This window comes from Theropithecus gelada, chromosome 4, assembly GCF_003255815.1.
Source record: "Theropithecus gelada isolate Dixy chromosome 4, Tgel_1.0, whole genome shotgun sequence".
Taxonomy (NCBI): Eukaryota; Metazoa; Chordata; class Mammalia; order Primates; family Cercopithecidae; genus Theropithecus; species Theropithecus gelada.
In genome coordinates, this window is record NC_037671.1 from 160,419,911 (window position 1) to 160,441,983 (window position 22,073).

The window sequence follows — 22,073 nt, forward strand, 5'->3', positions numbered from 1 at the left end:
GCTGTAAGGCAAGCTGTGGCAGACCATCACAAGCCCTTTATAGACCTGCAAGAGACTTCCAGGTTTATGGTTTGCCTGATATGAGGGGCTACTGAAGAGTTTTATGCAAGACACGTGAAGAAGTGTTTGTGACATGATAAAATGTCGTTTCAGCCATCTTAAAACCGCTCAAAGCTGACGGTCTCCTCGCCTGCCTCCCGCGGCTTCCATCACCATGGAAGAGACTATGGTCCTTGAGGTGGTATAGAGTACTGAAGCAAGGCTGTCTTGAAGAAGAGGAGACAACCCAGTAAGCACGTTAGTCAGCATAAGCTAGGTTATGACGTGGTAACAAACAATGCTTAAATCTCACTGGCTTAGCACAACAGGAGGGTATTTCTCACTCTTTCTGGATGACCTACACAAGACAGCGTGAGGTGAGGTGGGTCTGTTCCACAGTGGCACTCAGGGACCCAGACTCTGCCATCTTTTGACTGCACTATCTCCAACACGAGACCTTTTTAGTCACCACATCAGGGGAGAGACAACTGCAAGTGTTTGCAGTGGCTCCTTTATGCTTCACAATGGAAGTAACACATGCCATTTCTTCTTGTAGTCACAGCCAATTCCGTGGCTTTGCCTAACACAGCAAGCTGGAAAACGGGGTAGGGGGGTGGGGGAAGCAGATAGGTGCTTGGTGAGCACCACAGTCTCTGCCATGGTAATTTCAGGAAGCTAGATGGAAGCCGCAGGAGGCAGGACCATCAGCTTTGAGTGGTTTTAAGATGGTGGAAACGACAGGCCACAGAGACTGAGGCAGTTTGGTGGGGTTGAGAGAGGAGTGGCTCAGGATGATTGCTGGGTACTCACTAGTGGCAGCATACTCAGCTTAGTGAGCAAAGCTGGCAGAGAGTAGGTGTGGTGTAGGGATAAGGGTCATCTTGACTAGCACTGCTATCTGTGAAGCCTAATCAAACATGTCCACGGCCGGGCGAAGCCTAATAAAACATATCCATGGCTGGGCACGGTGGCTCATGCCTATAATCCCAGCACTTTAGGAGGCCAAGGCAGGAGGTCAGGAGATCTAGACCATCCTGGCTAACACAGTGAAACCCCGTAGGTATTAAAATTTAAAAAGTTAGCCAGGTGTGGTGGCGTCTGCATGTAGTCCCAGCTAGTTAGGAGGCTGAGGCAGGAGAATCACTTGAACCCAGGAGGCAGACGTTGCAGTGAGCTGAGATCGTGCCACTGACCTCCAGCCTGGGCGACAGAGCAAGACTCTGTCTAAAAAACAAAATAAAACAAAACCACCACAACAAAAAGACCAAAAACATGTCCACTAGGAACTGCAAATCAGGAGTGCAAAATAGAGTCAGACCTAACTGCTGATATTTGTACATCATCACCCAGTTATAGGCAGAGATGGAAAACATGTAGGTGAATGAGTCTCCCAAAGGAGAGAATATATAATAAGATTAGGTGACAGTTTAAACAGTTGAATTGTTCATGCAGTCTGGGGCCACAGACATCACACGCAGATGGATTCGAGAAATGGAGGGTCAGAAGGTCAGCTTCCACAAGTCTATAATTAACTGGGTTTTTTTTTTTTGTTTTTTTTTTGAGGCGGAGTCTCACTCTGTCGCCCAGGCTGGAGTGCAGTGGCCCGATCTCAGCTCACTGCAAGCTCCGCCTCCCGGGTTCACGCCATTCTCCTGCCTCAGCCTCCCGAGTAGCTGGGACTACAGGCGCCCGCCACCTCGCCCGGCTAATTTTTTGTATTTTTTAGTAGAGACGGGGTTTCACTGTGTTAGCCAGGATGGTCTCGATCTCCTGACCTCGTGATCCGCCCGTCTCGGCCTCCCAAAGTGCTGGGATTACAGGCTTGAGCCACCGCGCCCGGCCTTAACTGGGTTTTGATGTATGCTTGCAGAGGCTAGAGACACACTGAGAGATTTAGCAAGTGCAATATTTATTTGACATCCAAAGAAATAAGACAAACCTTCTTAAGAACTCTTGCAGAGATTTACTTTCGATAGCGAAGAACAGCTTGACACTACAGATTATTAGACACCACAAGAGTTTATTAAATAAAATGGGTGGAAGCATTGATTCTACATCTTAAATATGTCTCTTTGGTCCAGGGGTTGTCACACTGCGTTTCTCAGAGGGGTCTCAGGGATGCCAGGAGCCGGTGCAGAGCAGAGTGACTCATGTCTTCCACCTCTCCCTCCATCAGCTCTGCAGTTACTGGTTTTATATTGTAATGTTTCACGTAAGATTTCATTGGAGAAAAAATTCTGCACCACAAAAACAAAAAGTTTCCTTTCCATCTCCAATGTTAAAAAGCCTTAGGCTGAGACTTTCATCATTTCCTGCTTGGATCGTTGTATTTTTCCTTCCTGTGGGGTCTGTCTCGCTGCCTCTGGTCTTGTCTCTTTGTCATCCACCCTCTGCATGGTTCCTAAAGTGATCATTCTTGAACACAAATCCAAATCTGATGTTGGCTTCTGGGGCATTTATTGACTACTTACCACTGTTTATAGAAAGTTACACTCTAAAGAATGGCCCCGAGAAAGCACTTCATGATTTGGCCTTCACTTACCTTTCTCCAGCCCCCTTTTCAGGATGTCCCCTTTTGCTCCTTGTGCCTCAGCCATAAACAACAACTTGTGCTTGCAGTGCCCTGAAGGTGTAGAAGGCTTTTGGTTTAGTATATCCAACTTCTCAGCTGCAGCTTCAGCATAATGTCATCTTAGAAGACTCCCCAGCTTCCGGTAGTTCAGTTAGAAGTCCTCCTCTGGGGCTCCTGTCGTGACGAATGTGTACCCCTCTGACAGCACATTGCCCACAGTTTTGTATTCATTGATACTTAGTTTATCTCCCTACTGGATAATCAGCAATTGCCTTCAGGAAAGGAACTGGCTCATCAGCTCTGTCTCCTCAGACCTTGGCTCTGCACTTGACCCTCTACCATGTTGTTAAACAAGAACATGAATGAATGTCTTCCTTTCTGGAAATCATTAAAATAATAGAATTTTATCTGCTTGATTCATTTGAAAAGCTTTGGTCTATGAATATAGACTAAATGGCTCCTTAAGATTTTGTCTATATTATTTTTGATTTTTTGTTTTTTAACACCTTTGGAATGTCATAGCCTTTGTAAATATAATACTTAGAAGTAACATTTCAGAATATTTGGAAATACTTTTTGACTATTTAAAACAAATAAAACATGAAATATGAAATATAGTAAACATATAAAACAATAATTTGGATAAAAATTCTCTCTTTCCTGGAAAACACCAATGCATTATTCCTGTTTTAAATGTCCTAAAGCATTACATTCTTTTGCAGCAACTCCACTACACATTTGTTTATGGCATTCACTTCCTACAAGATACAGTTCAAACTCCTTAGCCTGATTTCCAGACCCTCTGTAATCCTACCCAAATGACTTTCTCAACCACATTACACACTAATCTTTCACATATTTTTCTTTTGCTTTATTTAAACCTTTTCCCCTCATATTTCTATGTATTCTTCTTGGCCTTTGGTGAATGTTTTCAATCAGAGAATTTATACCTTCGGATTTCTGGAAAGGTCTCCACCATTATATCTTAGCATATTGTTTATTTGCTCTTTGTTTATTTATGTCTTTGGAATTTCTCTGAGGCAGATACTAGAACATTTATGATTCCTAACTTCTGTTTTATATCCTCCATTCCTTTATTTTTGTCCTCCATGTCACAGAGATGTTCTGTTCCATCTTCTATCTCATCTTCAAGCACGACTTGTCTTGTATAATCCATTTGCTTAAATTTCTTTTTTTTTTTTTTTTTTTTTTTTGAGACAGAGTCTCGCTTAGTCGCCCAGGCTGGAGTGCAGTGGCGCGATCTCGGCTCACTGCAAGCTCCGCCTCCCGGGTTCACGCCATTCTCCTGCCTCAGCCTCCCGAGTAGCTGGGACTACAGGCACCCGCCGCCTCGCCCGGCTAATTTTTTGCATTTTTAGTAGAGACGGGGTTTCACCATGTTAGCCAGGATGGTCTCGACCTCCTGACCTCGTGATCCGCCCGCCTCGGCCTCCCAAAGTGCTGGGATTACAGGCGTGAGCCACCGCGCCCGGCCCATTTGCTTAAATTTCTAAAGAGATTTAATGACTGTACTTATACTTGACTTTTAAGAGCCTGTTTCATAACTTGCTGTTTTTATTTTACAGATGCCATTTCTTCCTTTATATTTTAAACACTGTAAACATACTTATTGTCAGCTCTCTTTCATGTTGTTCTATTCTTGTTAGTTCCTCATGTCCTGTAAGCTGTCTTTCATGATGCTAAGGGTCCTATTTTTTAAAATTCTGTTTTATTTTGCTTATGAGTTTACTTCAGAAGGAAGTATCTTTTCTAGAGATCCAGATAACCACCTGGGGTGGTTTCCACTGCTGTTCCTATCAGCACCTTCAAGACACACTGATTCTGAATTATCTTTTGTGTTAGTTTTTCAGCCTGGAATTCTGAGTCTGTTCCCACTCCCACATGTTGTTCAGTCTTGGGGTTCTCATACCTCCAGAAGACTCCTATATTACCCACAGGGTGGGGCTATTGGCTCATTTCCAGCAGTTATCTTGGGTATGCAGGCAGAGATGATCTGGTTCCTTCAAGGTTAGTGCAGTGCTTTCTAGGCTTCTGATTCTGCACAGGAAGCCCAGTTCCTATTCCTTCTATAAACATGTTTTCCTAGTCAGCTTCTGGCCTTGAATAGCCATGAAAATCCCAGGCTTTAAGACCTATAATCTGCCTTAGTTCCAGATACATTGTCATGTTGACTCTATGTTCTAGCGTTTGGAGATTTCCTTTCTTGCTTTTGGGTTCTGCTATATAATATGTAAAAAATACTTTTAATCCATATTTCTAAATGTCTGCAAACATTGTGTTCAATTCCATCTTATGCTGTTATTTCTTGACTATCTGAATATGTAGTCCTTATTTCTTTCGTTCTCCTCATTTTGAATAATCTCCCAAATGCTCTCTGCCTTTTGCAAATTCACTCATTCTTCCAGGACTTGAGGAGTCACTGAAGATAATGCTTTTTTCCTCCAGGGACCAAATTAACCCCCAGGAAGGTTCTTGTATGAACTCCTTTGACATCCATTTGATACTTAATCATTTTCTCTTATAATTACCATATGGCTATTATTTGTTTTCTTGTGAAATTATAAGATCTTTGATTTGGGGTCATTTCTAAAGCTTCTTGAATTTCTTCACCTTGTCTCACAACAAATTCTTCCTAATGGAAGAAAAACAGAAAAGAAAGACACACTAGGATAGAATAATTTAAAGTGCTTTAGATTTTATTTAAGAGAGTCCAAGCACCCAGGAAAACAAGATTTTGTTTTGTTTAAATCTTGTTTTCCTTTTCATGCTGCTTACTTATTTTATTCAGGATTCATGAATTTATAAGGCCAGGGAGATTTCATGTAAGATCCTAGGTTACTGAAGGAAAACTGAAAGATTTTATGTCAAGTAGTATAAAATTAATATGACAGATGCAACCTTAGAAAACTTGTTTCCTGAGATTCCTAAATTAACTACTTTTGTGGGTGTCTGCTTAGTATTTAGTCCTGAGTAAATGAATAAACAAACAGCTACTTCTGAGAGCTACTTTCACGGGGAAATGTTTCTGAGTTCCAGTTCATGGGAGTTTAGGAAGGTATGGGATACAAATTACATTTCAACACTGAACCAGCCAATCAATCCTTAACACTTTTGAAGTCTTTAGCTTTGCCTGTGAACATGGGAACACCCAAGGACACCTTCAAATTAAAAATAAACATACGTTCTAAAGAGTCCTAGACGTGTAATTTGGTAGAAATTTAAGGGGTGTCTTTTTATAGTCACAGAGTCTATAAAGAAAATACAATTCAGGTGAGGTTACGTCCTTTCCAGTCATAAAAGTGTACGTAAATGACATCTAACTTGAAATTCAAGTACTTCGCGCATACCATTCCCGCTCTCTGCCCCAGTCCCATAATTGCTTGTTAAAAACTCACAGTGCATTTTTTTTTTCAGTTCCAGCCAGATTTTTATATCTATTGGATGGATATTACGTTAATAAAAATAATAGTTAACATTTATTGTATGATTGCCTTATGTCAAGCTATGTTCTTATAATTATCTAATATGTTGATAGGATTTGGCTCTGTGGCTCCACCCAAATCTCATCTTTAATTGAAATCCCCATGTGTTATGGGAGGGACCTGGTGGGAGGTGACTGGATTATGGGAGTGGTTTCCCCATGCTGTTCTTGTGATGGTGAGGGAGTTCTTACGAGATCTGATGGTTTTAGAAGTGACAATTTCCCCTGCGCGCTCTCTCTCTCCTGCCACCTTGTAAGACATGCCTTGCTTCTCCCTCCCCTTCCACCATGATTGTAAGTTTCCTGAGGCCTCCCCAGCCATGTAGAACTGTGAATCAATTAAGCATCTTTCCTTCCTGAATTACCCAGTCTCAGGTATTCTTTATAACCTGTGAAAATGGACTAATACCCAGATAACCCTATGGTGTTGCTGCTATTATTATTTTCCCTTTGCAGATGGGGAAAACTGAGATAAAGAAGAGTTATATAATTAACCAAAGTCAAAAGAGTAGTCTTAAACTATTGTGAAATTTCTGTAGGCCTCCTTTTTTTTTCCCTTCAAAACCTTTAATATGCTAATACACTTTTTTTGTATTTTATTTTAAAATTATACTTTAAGTTCTGAGATACTTGTGCAGAACGTGCAGGTTTGTTACATAGGCGTACACGTGCCATGGTGGTTTGCTGCACCCATCAACCCATCATCTACATTAGGTATTTCTCTTAATGCTATCCCTCCCCTAGCCCCCAACCTCACTGACAGGCCCTGGTGTGTGATGCTCCCTTCCCTGTGTCCATGTGTTCTCAATGTTCAACTCTCAGTTATGAGTAAGATCATGTGGTGTTTGGGTATCTGTTCCTGTGTTAGTTTGCTGAGAATGATGGTTTCCAGCTTCATCTACGTCCCTGCAAAGGACATGAACACATCTTTTTTTATGACTGCATAGTATTCCATGATGTATATGTGCCACATTTTCTTTATCCAGTCTATCATTGATGGGCATTTGGGTTGGTTCCAAGTCTTTGATATTGTTAACAGTGCCACAGTAAACATACATGTGCATGTGTCTTTATAGCAGAATGATTTGTAATCCTTTGGGTATATACCCAGTAATGGGATTGCTGGATCAAATGGTATTTCTAGTTCTAGATCCCTGAGGAATCACCACACTGTCTTCCACAATGGTTGAACTAATTTACACTCCCACCAACAGTGTAAAAGCATTCCTGTTTCTCCACATCCTCTCCAGCATCTGTTGTTTCCTGACTTTTTAATGATCACCATTCTAACTGGCATGAGATGGTATCTCATTGTGGTTTTGATTTGCATTTCTCTAATGACCAGTGATGATGAGCTTTTTTATGTATGTATGTCTTCTTTTGAGAAGTGTCTGTTCATATTCTTTGCCTACTTTTTGTTGAAGTTGTTTTTTTTTCTTGTAAATTTTTTTTAAGTTATTTGTAGATTCTGGATATTAGCCCTTTGTCAGATGGATAGATTGCAAACATTTTCTCCCATTCTGTAGGTTGCCTGTTTACTCTGGTGATAGTTTCTTTTGCTGTGCAGAAGCTCTTTAGTTTAATTAGATACCTTTTGTCAATTTTGGCTTTTGTTGTCTTTAGGCCTCCTTTCTATTCATGTTTCTACTTTAGAAGACACACATATATATATGCTTATATATATATGTTTATATATAGATATATATTTGTTTATATATCCATATACGTGTTCTAAATATGTATGTCTATAAATATATGTCTTCTACAATAGAAACATGAATATATATATCTAGAAACCTATATGTCTTCAGAAGACAAATATATATGCATATGTCTTCTAAAGTGTATGTGTGTATGTATATATATGCGTGAGTATATATATATATATGTATATGTATTTGTCACAAGTTCTCCTGGGGAATCTATGTTTTATTGAGATGAGAAGCAAACATGGCATTGTTGGTTAACTTATCACCACCTTGTTGCTGTCTAAACTCAACCACTTCCTATTGTGTCATGATTTGATTATAAATTTCCTCTAAGCCTCTTTTTCTGGACACTCACTTATCACCACTAATCCTACGTATAAAAAGTTGGATACTGGCCACTCTGAAAGTTGACAATCGAATATGGATTAAATGTAAAAATAAAGCTAGTGACTCCAAAACCCACCACTAGCTGGTTCATCACACCTGTATATTTTTACGCTTTCTCAGTCCACACTCTGACCCAACTCATCTTCTTGGAAGCCTGGCACCTATTGTTGGCTATTTAGTTGCACGCTGCAAATGATCTTATGTGCATGGAGCCCTGTTTGCATTTTTTTTTTTTTTTTTTTTTTAAGAAAGAGTGTTGTATACTTAAATCTTGACAAGCAAAAGAAAAAGAATGAAGTTTGGAAACCATCACTTCTAAAAAGCTTGTATTTTATTATTTAGAACAGACTTGTTTAAGGGAAAGATAAAATCAATATTTTCCCCCGTTTTCAATAAGTGCCTAGATATTAGATTTTATATTTGTTTGAAACAACATTTTAAACTTGGGAAAATTTTGGGTAAGAAAATAAATAAATAAGGTGGATATAAATAAACCTTTTAAAATTAAATTCTCTTCACTGAAGAATGTATTACTGGGAAAGGTTTTTAAAACTTCACTAGAGGTCCTTCCAATTTTTTTCACCTGTATTCCTCAAGATGGGGTAGTCGAGGACAAATTGATTACTGTTTTAAGCTGCCTTCCAAATTTCTATTGCTGTTATTTATGATTCTACTCCAAATGTAAAATTTAGGCCTTTCCAATATTTACTTTTAAAATGAAGAGACTTTCTGATTCTTATGAATAAAAATCATGTTGATGGAAAAATCAATAATCTTGGTGCCAAAGTGCTTCATTCAAACTTTTAGACAATAAAATAAGCAAGACATTAAACTATAGCAAAGGTTCCAACCTTTTACTAAACTACATTCACCTTGAGGAGCTTATAAAAGTACAGATTTCTAAGTTTTCCCTATCTATTCTTTCTTCCCTTCCCAAGATTCTGAAATTAATTGGCTTGGGTGAGCTTGATCCAATACATTTTACTAAATACATATGTTTATTATATGTTGCCTATATTATAAAATATAATTATAACAGAATAAATATAATAAATATAGTATAAATGAAGTATACTTATTATATAATTATTTAAGGCTGAAGATCCGTGTCCGCAAAGGCATTGTATTTAGTTGCTCTTTGCTAATGCCAGACAAATTCATGCAAAAGACATGCTTGGATAAGAAGAAAGGAAAATGAGAAATAACATTCCTATTTATAATTTCTATCTATTTATTTTCACAAAAAACACAAGTAGCTAAAGGTAGTCATTTTGCCTCAAATTCCCAATCAGGTTTAAGAAGTTTTCTGTCTGAACTTCCTAATTCTAAGTGAGAGACTGAAAATGCAAATGAACAATGACCAGAGCACCCATGACAACACAACTCTGACCCACAATGGCTGTGGCCACCAGCCCAGGAAGCAAAACCCCACTTCTGTAGCCTTCAGCCCAGACTGGTCAGGACTTGGTCAATGACTGCCAGGTTTCCTTTTTTTTTTTTTTTGGCTTCTGCTTCCAACTCAGGACCAAGCAGAGAAAGCCAAATATGTTACCCTTCTCTAAACAATCACTTAGGATGCCCCACTTCTAGTTAGTACACCTCCAGCTTCCCTGAAACTTTCCTTTTTTTTTTTTTTTTTTTAACTGCAAAACATTCCCATTCCCATCTGTCTTTGAGTCTTTGGCAAATACAGGTGATGGTGACTGACTTCCTTGCTCTGGCAAGCTCTAAATCAATAGGTGCTGTTTGTTCTCATTTTGGTGGTGTTTATTTAGTTCCACGTAACTAAAAATGGGGAAAATAAAAATGGGAAAAAAGAAATTATCCTTGCACATACATGTAAGATAATTTATACCAATTTATGCAATTTCAGAAAATGAGAGGAGAAAGCAGATAAAGTCACCAAGGCAAGTGTTCAAAAGGGCAATAATTACAGTGACAAGAGGAATCCCAATAACTTTTATTCTCAGCAAATATGGCTACACAGTCGAGAGTGTTGAGGACCTGAGAATGGCAAGTCACTGCTTTGGCTCCTGTGATTCCACCAACACTTGCCTGAATTCTCTTGAATCAATGAATCAGGAGTGGAAGACTAGAAGCAACAAAGAGAGGAGCAGGTAGTAGAGGGGGTAACTTTTAGAAGGCTGTACAGTGGTCCCTTGATATCCACAGAGGATTGGTTCCAGGACCACCCACATGTACCCAAATCAATGTATACTTAAGTCCTGCTATTGGGACTATAGAATCCAGGTATATGAAAAGTCAAATGTGTATATGTGTGTATGTATATATGTGTGTGTATATATGTGTGTGTATATATGTATGTATATGTGTGTGTATACATATACACACACATATGTGTATATATCTCTGTACACACATATGTATATATGCATATACATATATATGTATATGCAGTATTTTTGATCTGCTTTTGTTTGGAAAAAGTCTCCGAATAAGTAGACCTGTGCAGTTCAGACCCATCTTATTCAAGAGTCAACTGTAATTTCAATATTTTGTAACAGTTTAGTCACCAATATTGAAGTTGAGAGAAGGAAGTTCTCTCTTGTGGACAATATGGAATGCTCTAAAACTTGAATCCAAATGTACATTCTTGGCATCACCCAAATAATGTGAGTGTGTAACATTTATGATCTATTCAAGAGGAAAAACCCAGCTCTTTACACTGTAGACCTGTTTTGTTGTTGTGGTTTTAGTTTTGAGAAGGCAAGGTTTTAAGGCAATTTAGTTCTAAAAGCATTACTGAGTATTTACTATTTGCAATTCACTGCACTTGGTAATAAACTAGAGAGAGATGCACAAACTCTCTTTTCTCCACCAAGTCTTCAAAGGAAAAAACATTTCCATTGTAATTAGGTGACAATCTACACAGCTAATTGTCCATACCAATTCACCGATAATTTACAGTTGCAATATGGTGTCATAAAAGGAGTCATAAAACTTTGTGACTTTGTTTATTTTTTCTCTGTAAGATATGTGATGCAAATGCAAACTAACATCAAATAAATAACTCCTCCTGTCTTTTAAAAATCATGCATGATCTAATACTTTTCACAACTCTGGCATTTAAAGTACTTCCATTATGACTAGTTAATTGCATAAATTCAATAATTAATTATATTCTAATGATCAAGAAGAATCTTTATCAAAAATAAAACTTGCAGACACTGGGAAGGAATTAAGGCATGTTAGCACATTTTCTACATCAATCAGGTACTTTTAGTGTAAATGCGTTATCAAGTGAACTGAAACATTAAATAGAGGAATTTGGTATCATTGTGGGAAAAATAACCTCATCAGTTTTCAAATTTGGCTGCCCTTTGGAGCCATTTGAGAAATTTTTGAAAAGCAAGACACAGGTATTCTAATTTACTTGGTCTGCAGTGTGGCCCTTGCCAGGTGATACTAGCATGTGGCATAGAGGGAGAACCATCATTATGTAGTCTAGAATCTAGTTTATTACTCCTTCAATATTATACTTCTCCTCCTGCTCTTGGGACTTTTCCTGATTTCATAGGTTTGTTGAGCAGTTTTTGTTGTTGTTGTTGTTGTTTGTTTTTTTAATGTTGACTTCTTTTCCCAAGTAGGTATTCTTCCTGGAAAGAGATAGTACTCACTGTAGATGATTAATTGACTTCCTAGTCAAATTAGCCCTTGATGAGTCTAAGCAGTGGGTGGTAGACATATCTCATCTCCCCACTTTGATCAGCCTGGGACAGGCAGGCCATCCTTCTTTAAGATAACAGACCTATAGACCTAGTAGGCCAATGCTAGAAACAAAAAAGGCAACAGCTATATCCAGGTCATTACAGCTTGTCAATTTGCTTCTCCCAAATTACTGCACTTCTTGTTTCTTCGTTGGTTTACACGCCTGCTTATTCATGTCCCTTGATCAGCTTTTCCTCAATCCTGGGTACACAACAGCATCACCTGGGGAGCATTTTAGATGCCTGATGCCTAATTGCATCAGTCTCTGGGGGTAGGACCCAGTTATCAGTGTTCTTTAAAGCTCCTCAGAAGACACTGTGAACCATTGCCTTAGGCTGTAGTGCTCTCGAAATTTACCTAAGACATTCATGAATCTGCGTTTTCTTCAGTTGGTATTACAGAGCTACAGACCAGCTCTGACCCAAGCTAATTTCTATAATGGCAGATAGATACTATTAAAAACCTAAAAAAAAATTTTCATAGAAGTCTTTGGTGATGCGCTTACAGAGCCCTTATACTTTGGGCCAGGGGCTCTTGTAAGTTCTGTACGTAGGTTGAATTATTTACTCTAACATCTTACAGATGAGAACATTTCCCAGTGTTACACCCTTAGTGTTTGGGCCAAGATTCAAATGAGGCACTCTGGCTCCAGAGTGTTAACCACAGGTGACCAGCGATGTGGCTGTTAAAACTACTAGATGTGATTAGATAGGTGATATTCTTACTCTTCCATTTTGCAGGTAAAGAATCAAGGTACAGAGAAAGTATCCTAGGATCACACAGCTAGTAAGTGGCAGAGCTGGGATTTGAACTCAAAACAGTCCCACCCTCAAGATGATGTTCTGTTAATAATCTAGCCTTTTTTTTCCTACAAATATTCAACTGACCCAGCTTTCCATAAATTTATATTACTGCAGATTGTAATTTGGTATTGCAGGTTTCATTTGCACTTCTGAACTTACTCTCCATATTTTACCCAGAATTTTATTTTTTAAAAAAGAAATAAAACTTCGGTGGATTTTTCATTCTGCTACAACTGACTGCACTGGAGAAGCAATTACTACAGAGATGCTACAGCTGCTTTCTCGATATTAGCCCATGGGTTTAAAATGTCTTTGATTTGTAAATATGTTAGCTACCACAAGTCCATCAAGATGGTATGTAGAAAGAAGAAAATATTCTCCACTCCAAATCTTTATGTGCCTGAAAATGCCTTTAATTTCCCTTATTAGTTTGGTATGTCCTTAATTTTATATTAAAAATACAGATTTCTTCCAGCTATTGGACATTGTCCCACTTGAAACTTTTAAAAACAAATTAATCAGAGTTTTATGGTAATTACTATGTAAATAGGACAAATATATCTCAGCCCTTTGGCAAGCAGCCTTGACAATTGAAACAGTTTCACATTGTGGATTTCAATCAATGTAACAAAGTTACTGAGCACAGCCTAAAATGAATCAATTCTAGATTGCAGGAGGTTTTTAAAACTTTCTTGCTTCTCGCATTTTAATATAAAAATCATCCCAGGCTATTGTTAGAATGCAAAAATCTGATTTGGGAGGCTGTAAGTGAAATGCTGGACTTCATATTTCTGGTAAGGTCTCAAGTGATGTACACGCTGCTGGTCTGTGAACCACACTTTGAGTAGCAAGGACACAGGGTGGTGGTAAACTAGTTCTCCAGAGGAGGAAAACAAAGCCCTGGCTTGTAGTATTTGCTAATTTCCATGATATAAATGTTCCCACAATGACCACATTCAAGCTACCAACGTGATGTCATTGAAAATGGAGTTGGCGAGAGACATGCAGCATGCTGCCCACAATTAGCTCTCCAACCAGGTACAAGCCAGTTCCAGCACAGTTCCAGCACACCACTGGCCTACATAAGCATAAGTGCAGGCACCTTCAAGATCCCACAACATAGCTGTTTCACTCTGCAAAGCATTTCAGGAGGTGACGGAGAATAAGAATGTCATAGGAAAAAATGACAAGATTAATTACAAAATTTTCAGCATAGGTGCAAAATAATCTAGTTCCAAGGCTATAGGCTGATGAGAGGGCATGTTTAAGAAGTTAAAAGACGTGTGTGGCCAATAAGGGAGCCTTTGGGGAAGATCTGAACCAGGTTTGGACTGTGATGGGTTTGGATGAGTGGGAAAGGAGAACATTCACAGAAAAGGAAGTGGGATACGCACTAGCAAAATGTGTGATGCTAAGCAAGAGTGAAGGAAAACTTGGAATTCCTAAAGAGTTGGGAGTACAGTCATTGGTCCAGCAGAATGAGGGCATCCTGCTTTCACAAATGTTTTATTCTCTGGCATGATTGAGGAATAACATATTCAGATTAATCGAACATCCAGGTTAGCAGAGAGTTGACATATGTACCAAAAAGAGATGCCAATGTTTAAAGTAATAGAATATATTAGAGTACCCAGAACCAAATTTCTTTTTCTTCTTTGATGAAGAAAGAACTTTGGGATCTTCCATGTCTCAGAGCCATGGCTTTGAGCACCTTTGGTCCCTTCTGGTAGGGTTCTGTGATGGAGCCTGCAAAGTTTTGTTTGCAGTGTCCTGTAAGAAGAGTGTATTTTCAAGCCTTTCTCCTGGGCTGTAGAATGAGAGCATCCTAAGAAACTGACTCCCTTGGAGAGAATTTCTAACTGGGAGAAATGCTCTCCCTTGTAGTGCATTGAGTGCTTAAGAGCTCAAACTCATTTCCACATCTGTAATTGGGGCTAATAATACTGATCTCATATGGTTTTGGTGATTATTAAATGGAACTTGGTCAAGAAATATTGGTGCTCAATATTTGAATGAGCACTACAAGTTAGTGCGGGCCTTGTAGCCAAGCATACACCATTACTAATTGTTAAATCAGGATCGCTTAACACAGACTGATTGTCTACAAGGCCATAAAGCCCGTGTGAATTGTGGACAGGATGAGGCTGTGGGGAGAAAGTATTGACTGGTCCCCAAGCCTGCAGAGCTAAGGTTTCTGCATTCTGCACACATCTTTGAAAGAACCTTTGACCACCTGTGCACAATGTTTAAATGCCTAGGAACCTTCCCTTGCTACCCAGGCAGAGACTTTCCCTAGACCCCCTGACAGTTCCCTCAGTCAGCAACTATATGAGAGAATCTTCTTACGTTTCTAAAATCTGAATAGAGGTTTATTTGGGAAAAAATCCTTTTCCCTCCTGTCTCTTGGAATAAATGTACTATTTCGTTTTCTTAATTTGTACTATGTTAAGAACCAGTAGAGGGAACTTAAGGTCAATCTGTCTCTCAGGTTGAGTAACTCTAAGCTATAAGCTCCAGAATCTTGTCTTTGTCCCTGATTCCAAATGGGCTTGTGGGGAAAAGTGATATAACCATGAGATCACTGTGTTCTTTTAGATGATTTCCTGTTTCCTGTGTATTTAAATACACAGGGAATAATCCCGCTATTAAAATGAGACCCTGTATGTGTGTATGGGCAGAAGTTCAATGAAAAAGGAAGAAAAATATGCTTGCTGAATACCAGATGTAGAATGCATAAATCCCGTCAGAACAAGTGGGGAATAGCTTTTATGGCTGACTTGCAAGAAACCTAAGGGAATTGGGAAATCAGATAGGCATGTGTCAAGCAGACTTATTTAAATCATCCACTTCCTCAGCAAAATAAAACTTTGAGAGGGTTCTGCTTCCTCTTGTGGTTTGAAATTACAGTTGTAGGCCTCAGAAGTCCTGCTTGATTGAGGCCTTCCAAGCAAAGACGTTATACGACCTAGTTCAGGCGCCCAACAACACTGGGGTCACTCAATGCCTCTCCCTGAGGTCTCCAACCTTGCCTTGTGTGTACTTTGTGTCCTTTGTCATCTCAGAAGTAAATTGTAGTGCAGCTGACCACTGCTTCATGGCCCTCCAGCTTGTCCCTGCTAAAAGGCTTTTGCATCTGAAAGAGAAAGATGCCCGCTGGCTTCCTTGTTAGACCACTGCTGTAGATCCTGAGCACAAACCTTAGTTCTGCAGGCTTGGAGACCAGGCAGTGCTTTCTCCTTGCAGCCTCATTCTGTTCGCAGTTCAGGGCTTATGACCTTATAGACAATCAGTCTGTGGTAAGCAATTCTGATTTAAAAACTAGTAATCTGTGTATGCTTGGCTACAAGGCCCACATGAATTTGTAGTGAGAGATAAAACTAGATACCAATTATTTCCAGGTATAATATCCTAACAGGTAAGTTTTTCAGGAGGCCACATTGTAGTTCAGTAGGTTACTGGTGAGTATAGATACAAAGCAAAGGTATTTAAGTACAAATCATTTCCTTTAAGGTGTGGTAGCTCCCTAAATAGTCCTTCTCAGGATATTTCTGTTTTAAAATGTCCCATTAAATATATTATTTTTATATACAGTATAATTTTTTAAAAGCATGCTGACATGGAAAGATGGGCTTTGCAGACCCAGGTTTAAATCATTCCAAATCTACTGTTTACTAATGTGTGCACTTCAGCACGTTACTGTACCTCTCTCAGACTCATTTCCTTATCTTCTTGCTGAGAATGTGTGTGTAAAAAGTATTAACGCGGAATCTAGCATGGTGGCTAGCACTGTGTGAAGCCCTGACAAATTCTTATTCCTCACCATTCGTCTGTTCATCTGTATTAGTTCGTTTTCACGCTGCTGATAAAGACATACCCGAAACTGGGGACAAAAAGAGGTTTAATTGAACTTACAGTTCCACATGGCTTAGGAGGCCTCAGAATCATGGCGGGAGGCAAAAAGTACCTTTTTTTTTTTTCTTGGGATGAAGTCTCACCCTGTTGCCCAGGCTGGAGTGAGTGGCACGATCTTGGCTCACTGCAACCCCTGCCTCCTGGGTTCAAGCAATTCCCTTGCCTCAGTCTCCCAAGTAGCTGGGATTACAGGAGCCTGCCTCCATGCCTGGTTATTTTTGTATTTTTAATAGAGACGGGGTTTCACCCTGTTGGCCAGGCTGGTCTTGAACTTCTGACCTCAGGTGATCCACCCACTTCAGCCTCCCAAAGTGCTGGGATTACAGACATCCACAAGCGTACCCAGCCCCAAAAGGCACTTCTTACATAACGGCAACAAAATAAAAATGAGGAAGAAGCAAAAGCAAAAACCCCTGATAAACCCATCTGATCTTGTGAGATTTATTCATGACCATGAGAACAGTGTGGAGGAAACTGCCCCCATGACTCAGTTATCTCCCACCAGGTTCCTCCCTCCCACAACACGTGGGAATTATGGGAGTAAAATTCAAGAGGAGACTTGGGTAGGGACACACAGCCAAACCATATCACTACCCATCCATCCATCCATTCATTTATTCCTTCACTAAACGCCTGTTGAACACCTTTTATGTGCCAACCACTGTCAGTTAGTGGAGGCACAGACAAGAGTGAGAGGTGAGCTCAGTTGGTGGTATTTAGGTGGGTCTATTTCTGGGCTCTCTATGCTTCTCCATTGACCTATTTGTTTATTTTTTTCTCTTTTTTTTTTTTGCCAAAGACTTTCTTAATCTTTAACAATGTAATTCCAGTGAGAGAAAAAGAAGTTTCAGAAGTAATATTACCAAATCATGGGGAATTGTGGGGGTGGTGAGTGAGTTCAGGAGAGAGACAGACAGAGAGAGAGAGAGAGAAAATGAAGGCCATATAAGGTAAAGTGTTGAATGTTACGTGCTCTGTTGACTGTGGGCCCCAGGATGTGTATGATGGAATTTACTGAAACAGAATTTGCACATTTATAAAAAGGATGCAGTTTTAGAAAATAGCTACTTATGCTAGCGTCTTGTTTCTTCATTGATGCTGCAATGTTATATAAGCACTGAATCCTCCCACATTTTCAGCTCTTATCTAAAAGCCAGAGTGTGTACCACCTGGGTGGAGAGGAAGATGAAATGAAATTGGGGAAGTGGGGAAGTAAATGGTGAAAAGCATCCTGAAAGAAACCAACTAGATATGTTCAAGTCAGCAGGTTATTTAGTATTTAGAGTTATTTAGTAATTTGAGAAATGTGTAACGGGCGTACTGACATGCTTTTTCTCTCATTTTCTCCCTGTTCCACCTGTAGCAATTCTACCACCTTTGTTGACCTCTTCTTCTTCCCCGACTTATTGTTGTAGAGGCTACCTGAGCTCATTGTCCCTGGAGATGGACCAAATAGAAGAACAAGCAGTGCCTGTGTGGTGAGTTTCAAGAGGCATCTGTTCTCTGGGGAGTGGGTGGGTGGTAAAGCAAAGTTGGCAGATGTGCATATTAGCTATCCATTACTGTATAATTAATTATACACAAAACTAAACTATACACTAAACTAAAACTTCACAGCTTAGAACAGCAAGTATGTATTATCTCACACAATTTCTGAGAGTTAGGAATCTGAAAATGGCTTAGCTAGTTCGGTTCTGGCTCAGGGTGCCCTATGGAGTTGCAGCCAAGATGTCATCTGGGACTACTATCATTTGAAGGCTCAGCTGGGGCTGGAGGCTACGCTTCCAAGATGGATCACTTATAGGGCTATTGGTGGGAGGCTTCAGTTCCTCTCCACGTGGAACTTTCCTCATGGCACGGAACTGGCTTCCCTCAGAGTGAAAGACCAAGAGAGACACTAAGACAGAAGGTGCAATGTTTTTATGACCTAGTCTTGGAAGTGACATACTGTCATTTCTACCATATTTATTCATTAGAAGCAAGTCATTAAGTCCAGCCCACACTCAGAGTGAGAGGATTTAAGCTGAACCTCTTGAAGAAATGGTATCAAAGTATTTCTGGACATTTTGAAAACTACCGCAATATATATAGGTGAACTTCACAAGGTGCAGACATGGGCTGAGACAGAATATTGGATAATATCTCATTCTGCTAACAGCAGTCTCATCTGTAATAAAATTCCAGCATTCAGCAATTATCACAATCAAGTAGGAAAAGGGCTTGTTGGCAAAAATTTATCAAAGATGTTACTTCATGTATCCATTTATTCTGAGCCACAGCATAATAGCAACAAATTGTGTGTCCTGTGTAATTTGTGTACCTCTGCTCAATAATAGCTGAACAGATTTTATCCTATTTTTAGAATGGTTAATATATACACATGGCACAAAATTTAAAAGGTATAAAAGTTTCTGGTTCAAAAATAAGATTCCCTCCTTTTCTTTTTTTCTGATTCTTTGAATGCAATCAGATTTACTAATTTCTCATGTAGCTTCCATGTATAGCCTATGCTGTACATGTAGGTACACATATTTTTTCTTTCCCACAGATAAAATACTATACGCATTGTTTTATTCTTGGCTTTTTTTAATGGACAGTATATCTTCAAGGACTTGTACAATAGCACATATAGACCTGCTTTATTTTTTTTAAATGAATGCCTAGTACTGAATTATATTTATTTAAGCAGTCATCTATAGACAGACGACATTAAGTTGTTTCCAGTCTCTTGTTACTATGGACAAAGCTGCAATGACTATCTCTGCACATTCATCATTTCTCACACAGGAGTAGAATTCTTGTTCATTTGTAACATTGACAGATACTGACAAATTTCTCCCCAAAAGGGCTTACTATTTTGCTCGCACTACAATATGAATGCCTGTTTCTTCAAACCCTTGGCAATACAATAGACTATCCACTTTTTGATATTTGCCAATTCTGTAGGCACAAAATGGTCTGCAGTTGTAGTTTTAATTTTTATTACCCTTATGTATGAGGTTGGGCCTCCTTTTATGTGCTTAAAATCATCTGCATTTGCTTTACTATGAACTATTTGTACTTCATCTTTACCCACCTTCATATTGAGTTTGTGGGTTTTTATTTTCTTTACTGATTAGTGGGAGTTCTTCAGGATTAAAGAAATTAGCTCTTCTAAGGAATGGGTATACATGGACAGACAGAGTGGAATAATAGACATTGGAGACCTTGAAAGGTGGGGATAAAATACTGTCTACTGGGTACAATGTATGCTATTTGGGTGATTGGTATGCTAAAACCCTAGATATCACCCCAAGCAATACATCTATACAAGAAAACTGCCCTTGTACCGCTAAATCTATTTCTTTTTAAAAGAAATTAGCTCTTCATCTAGAATGTGAGTGGCACGTATTTTTTCCAGTGTGTTTTTTCCATTTGTTTTTTGACTTTTTAGTGGTTTTTTTCTTTTTCCATGCAGTAATTTTAAAAAATATTTTTCTGTGGTCACATTTATCAGTTTTTTTCTCTTATAGTTTCTGGGTATGCATCATTCTTAGAAAGTCTTCCCACTCCTAGAGTTATTGAGAATCCTCTTAAGGTTTCTTTTAGTACTGTCATAATTTGATTTTTATATTTCAAATTTGATTGAATTGTTTCTTTTAATGCTTTACTCTCTACTGAAGTATAAAATACTGCACTGACTTTGTGTGTTTTGTTCCTGGTTCAGATATTTCTAGTTTATTCTCAGTTTTCTTCATTTGTGAAATAGAGATAATAAATATTACTGAGTACCATCCATGACTGTGAGTGGAGATATGCCATCTTGATGACTGAAAGCTAAACCAGAATTTTCTTCCTTATTCTCACTACTTAGAAACCTTTGCTGATGATTCGGTTTGGTGCCCTAATGGGACAATTGAGACTAACACAGTCTATAAGATAACTTGCTTTAATTTAAAAAGGCAAAATCAAATTAGCCATTTCATATCTGCCTACATCGGGACTACTGCTTTCATTTGTAATGTTTAATTACTTTTTTTTTTCAAGAATACATACACATGTCTATCACTTCTAAAATAATTTTGGCTCCCTATGAAGCAGAATTGGGAAGTGTCTTAAAGTTAGTTTTGAATTGGTTATTTGGAACTCAAAGTGATACTTCATTAACACAATACCTTAAATGTTGGTTAGGTTCTTGAGCCTTATTACAATTTCCATACTTATGTACTTATGATTCAGAATAGGAGGAATGGCGCTATGTCAATGATACGTAACGATATTTAATACCATTGTGTCCCTATTAATATGCATCTGAGTGGCGTATCAGGAATCCCAAATATGTCTTCCCCAGGCCTTCCCCTGCATCTTAGCAGCATATGTGAGAACTGCAATAGGCACTGGGAACTGGTTGCAGGGCCAGAAAGGACACTCTGGTCAGGAGAATACCTCTTTAGTACCAGGGAAAGCTATTTTCTAATATTTGGCAGGATCCTGAATAGGATAACTAGAGAAATTAGGTCTGTGGTGTAGAATTTCAGAGGCATATCATATTTTTTCTTGGCAAATAATATGGTTTGGCTGTATCCCCACCCAAATCTCATCTTGAATTGTAGCTCCCACAGTTCTCATGTGTTGTCTGAGGGACCTGGTGGGAGATAATTGAATAATGGGAACGGGTCTTTCCTGTGTTGGTCTCACGATAGTGAATAAGTCTCACAAGATCTGATGGTTTTATATGGGGAAGTTCCCCTGCACACGCTGTCTCTTGCCTGCTGCCATGTAACACGTCCCTTGCCCTTCTGCCATGATTGTGAGGCCTCCCCAGCCATGTGCAACTGTGAGTCAGTTAAACCTCTTTTCTTTATAAATTACCCAGTCTTGGGTATGTCTTTATTAGCAGTGTGAGAACAGACTAATACAGCAAGCAATTAGCTTTAGGAAAGTGGGCAAGCATGAAATAGGGTCTTAGCCACCAAGGTGGGTTTTAAGGGAAGGAAGGTCCTGGGGAAGAGAAGGCAGCAGGCAGATTTCCAAGACAGGGACTCAGTCATACACAGAAAGAAGATAGTAATGTAGGTGTCTGGCATGGGAAGCAAGGTGGGAATTGAGGCTCGGGAATAAGGAAAAATCTAGATATCAGGACTAAAGTCTAAGACTACCTAGAAGAGTGAAATTAGGCTGAGCCCCACACTGATGGTTTGGAGGTAATTCATCTCCAGTGTTTAAGGTAGGGACCTGGGAACTGCACCAAAGCATGGGTGAAAGGTGAGAATGAAGTGGGTCTGACTGTGGGGCAAGGAGAGGGCAGTGGCTGATGATGGGGCAGGGAGGACATTTACCACCTCCGAGTGGAAGTTTACCACTACTGAGACAGTGGATGACCATTATTTGGTGAACTTCTTATACTGCTGTATTTTGTGTATAGTATAAAATTCTATATA

The 22,073-nt window shown here is 39.2% G+C and overlaps 1 long non-coding RNA gene across 1 annotated transcript in view; it reads left to right on the top strand.

The window, feature by feature from the left end:
- Positions 1-19,226, top strand: part of LOC112622924 — a 196,794-nt gene extending 177,568 nt beyond the window's left edge. Inside the window, exons 3-4 of the long non-coding RNA XR_003119055.1 lie at positions 154-289; positions 18,017-19,226. This is a non-coding gene — a long non-coding RNA (uncharacterized LOC112622924). The remainder of the gene's footprint in view (positions 1-153; positions 290-18,016) is intronic.
- The last annotated feature ends 2,847 nt before the right edge of the window (positions 19,227-22,073 follow it).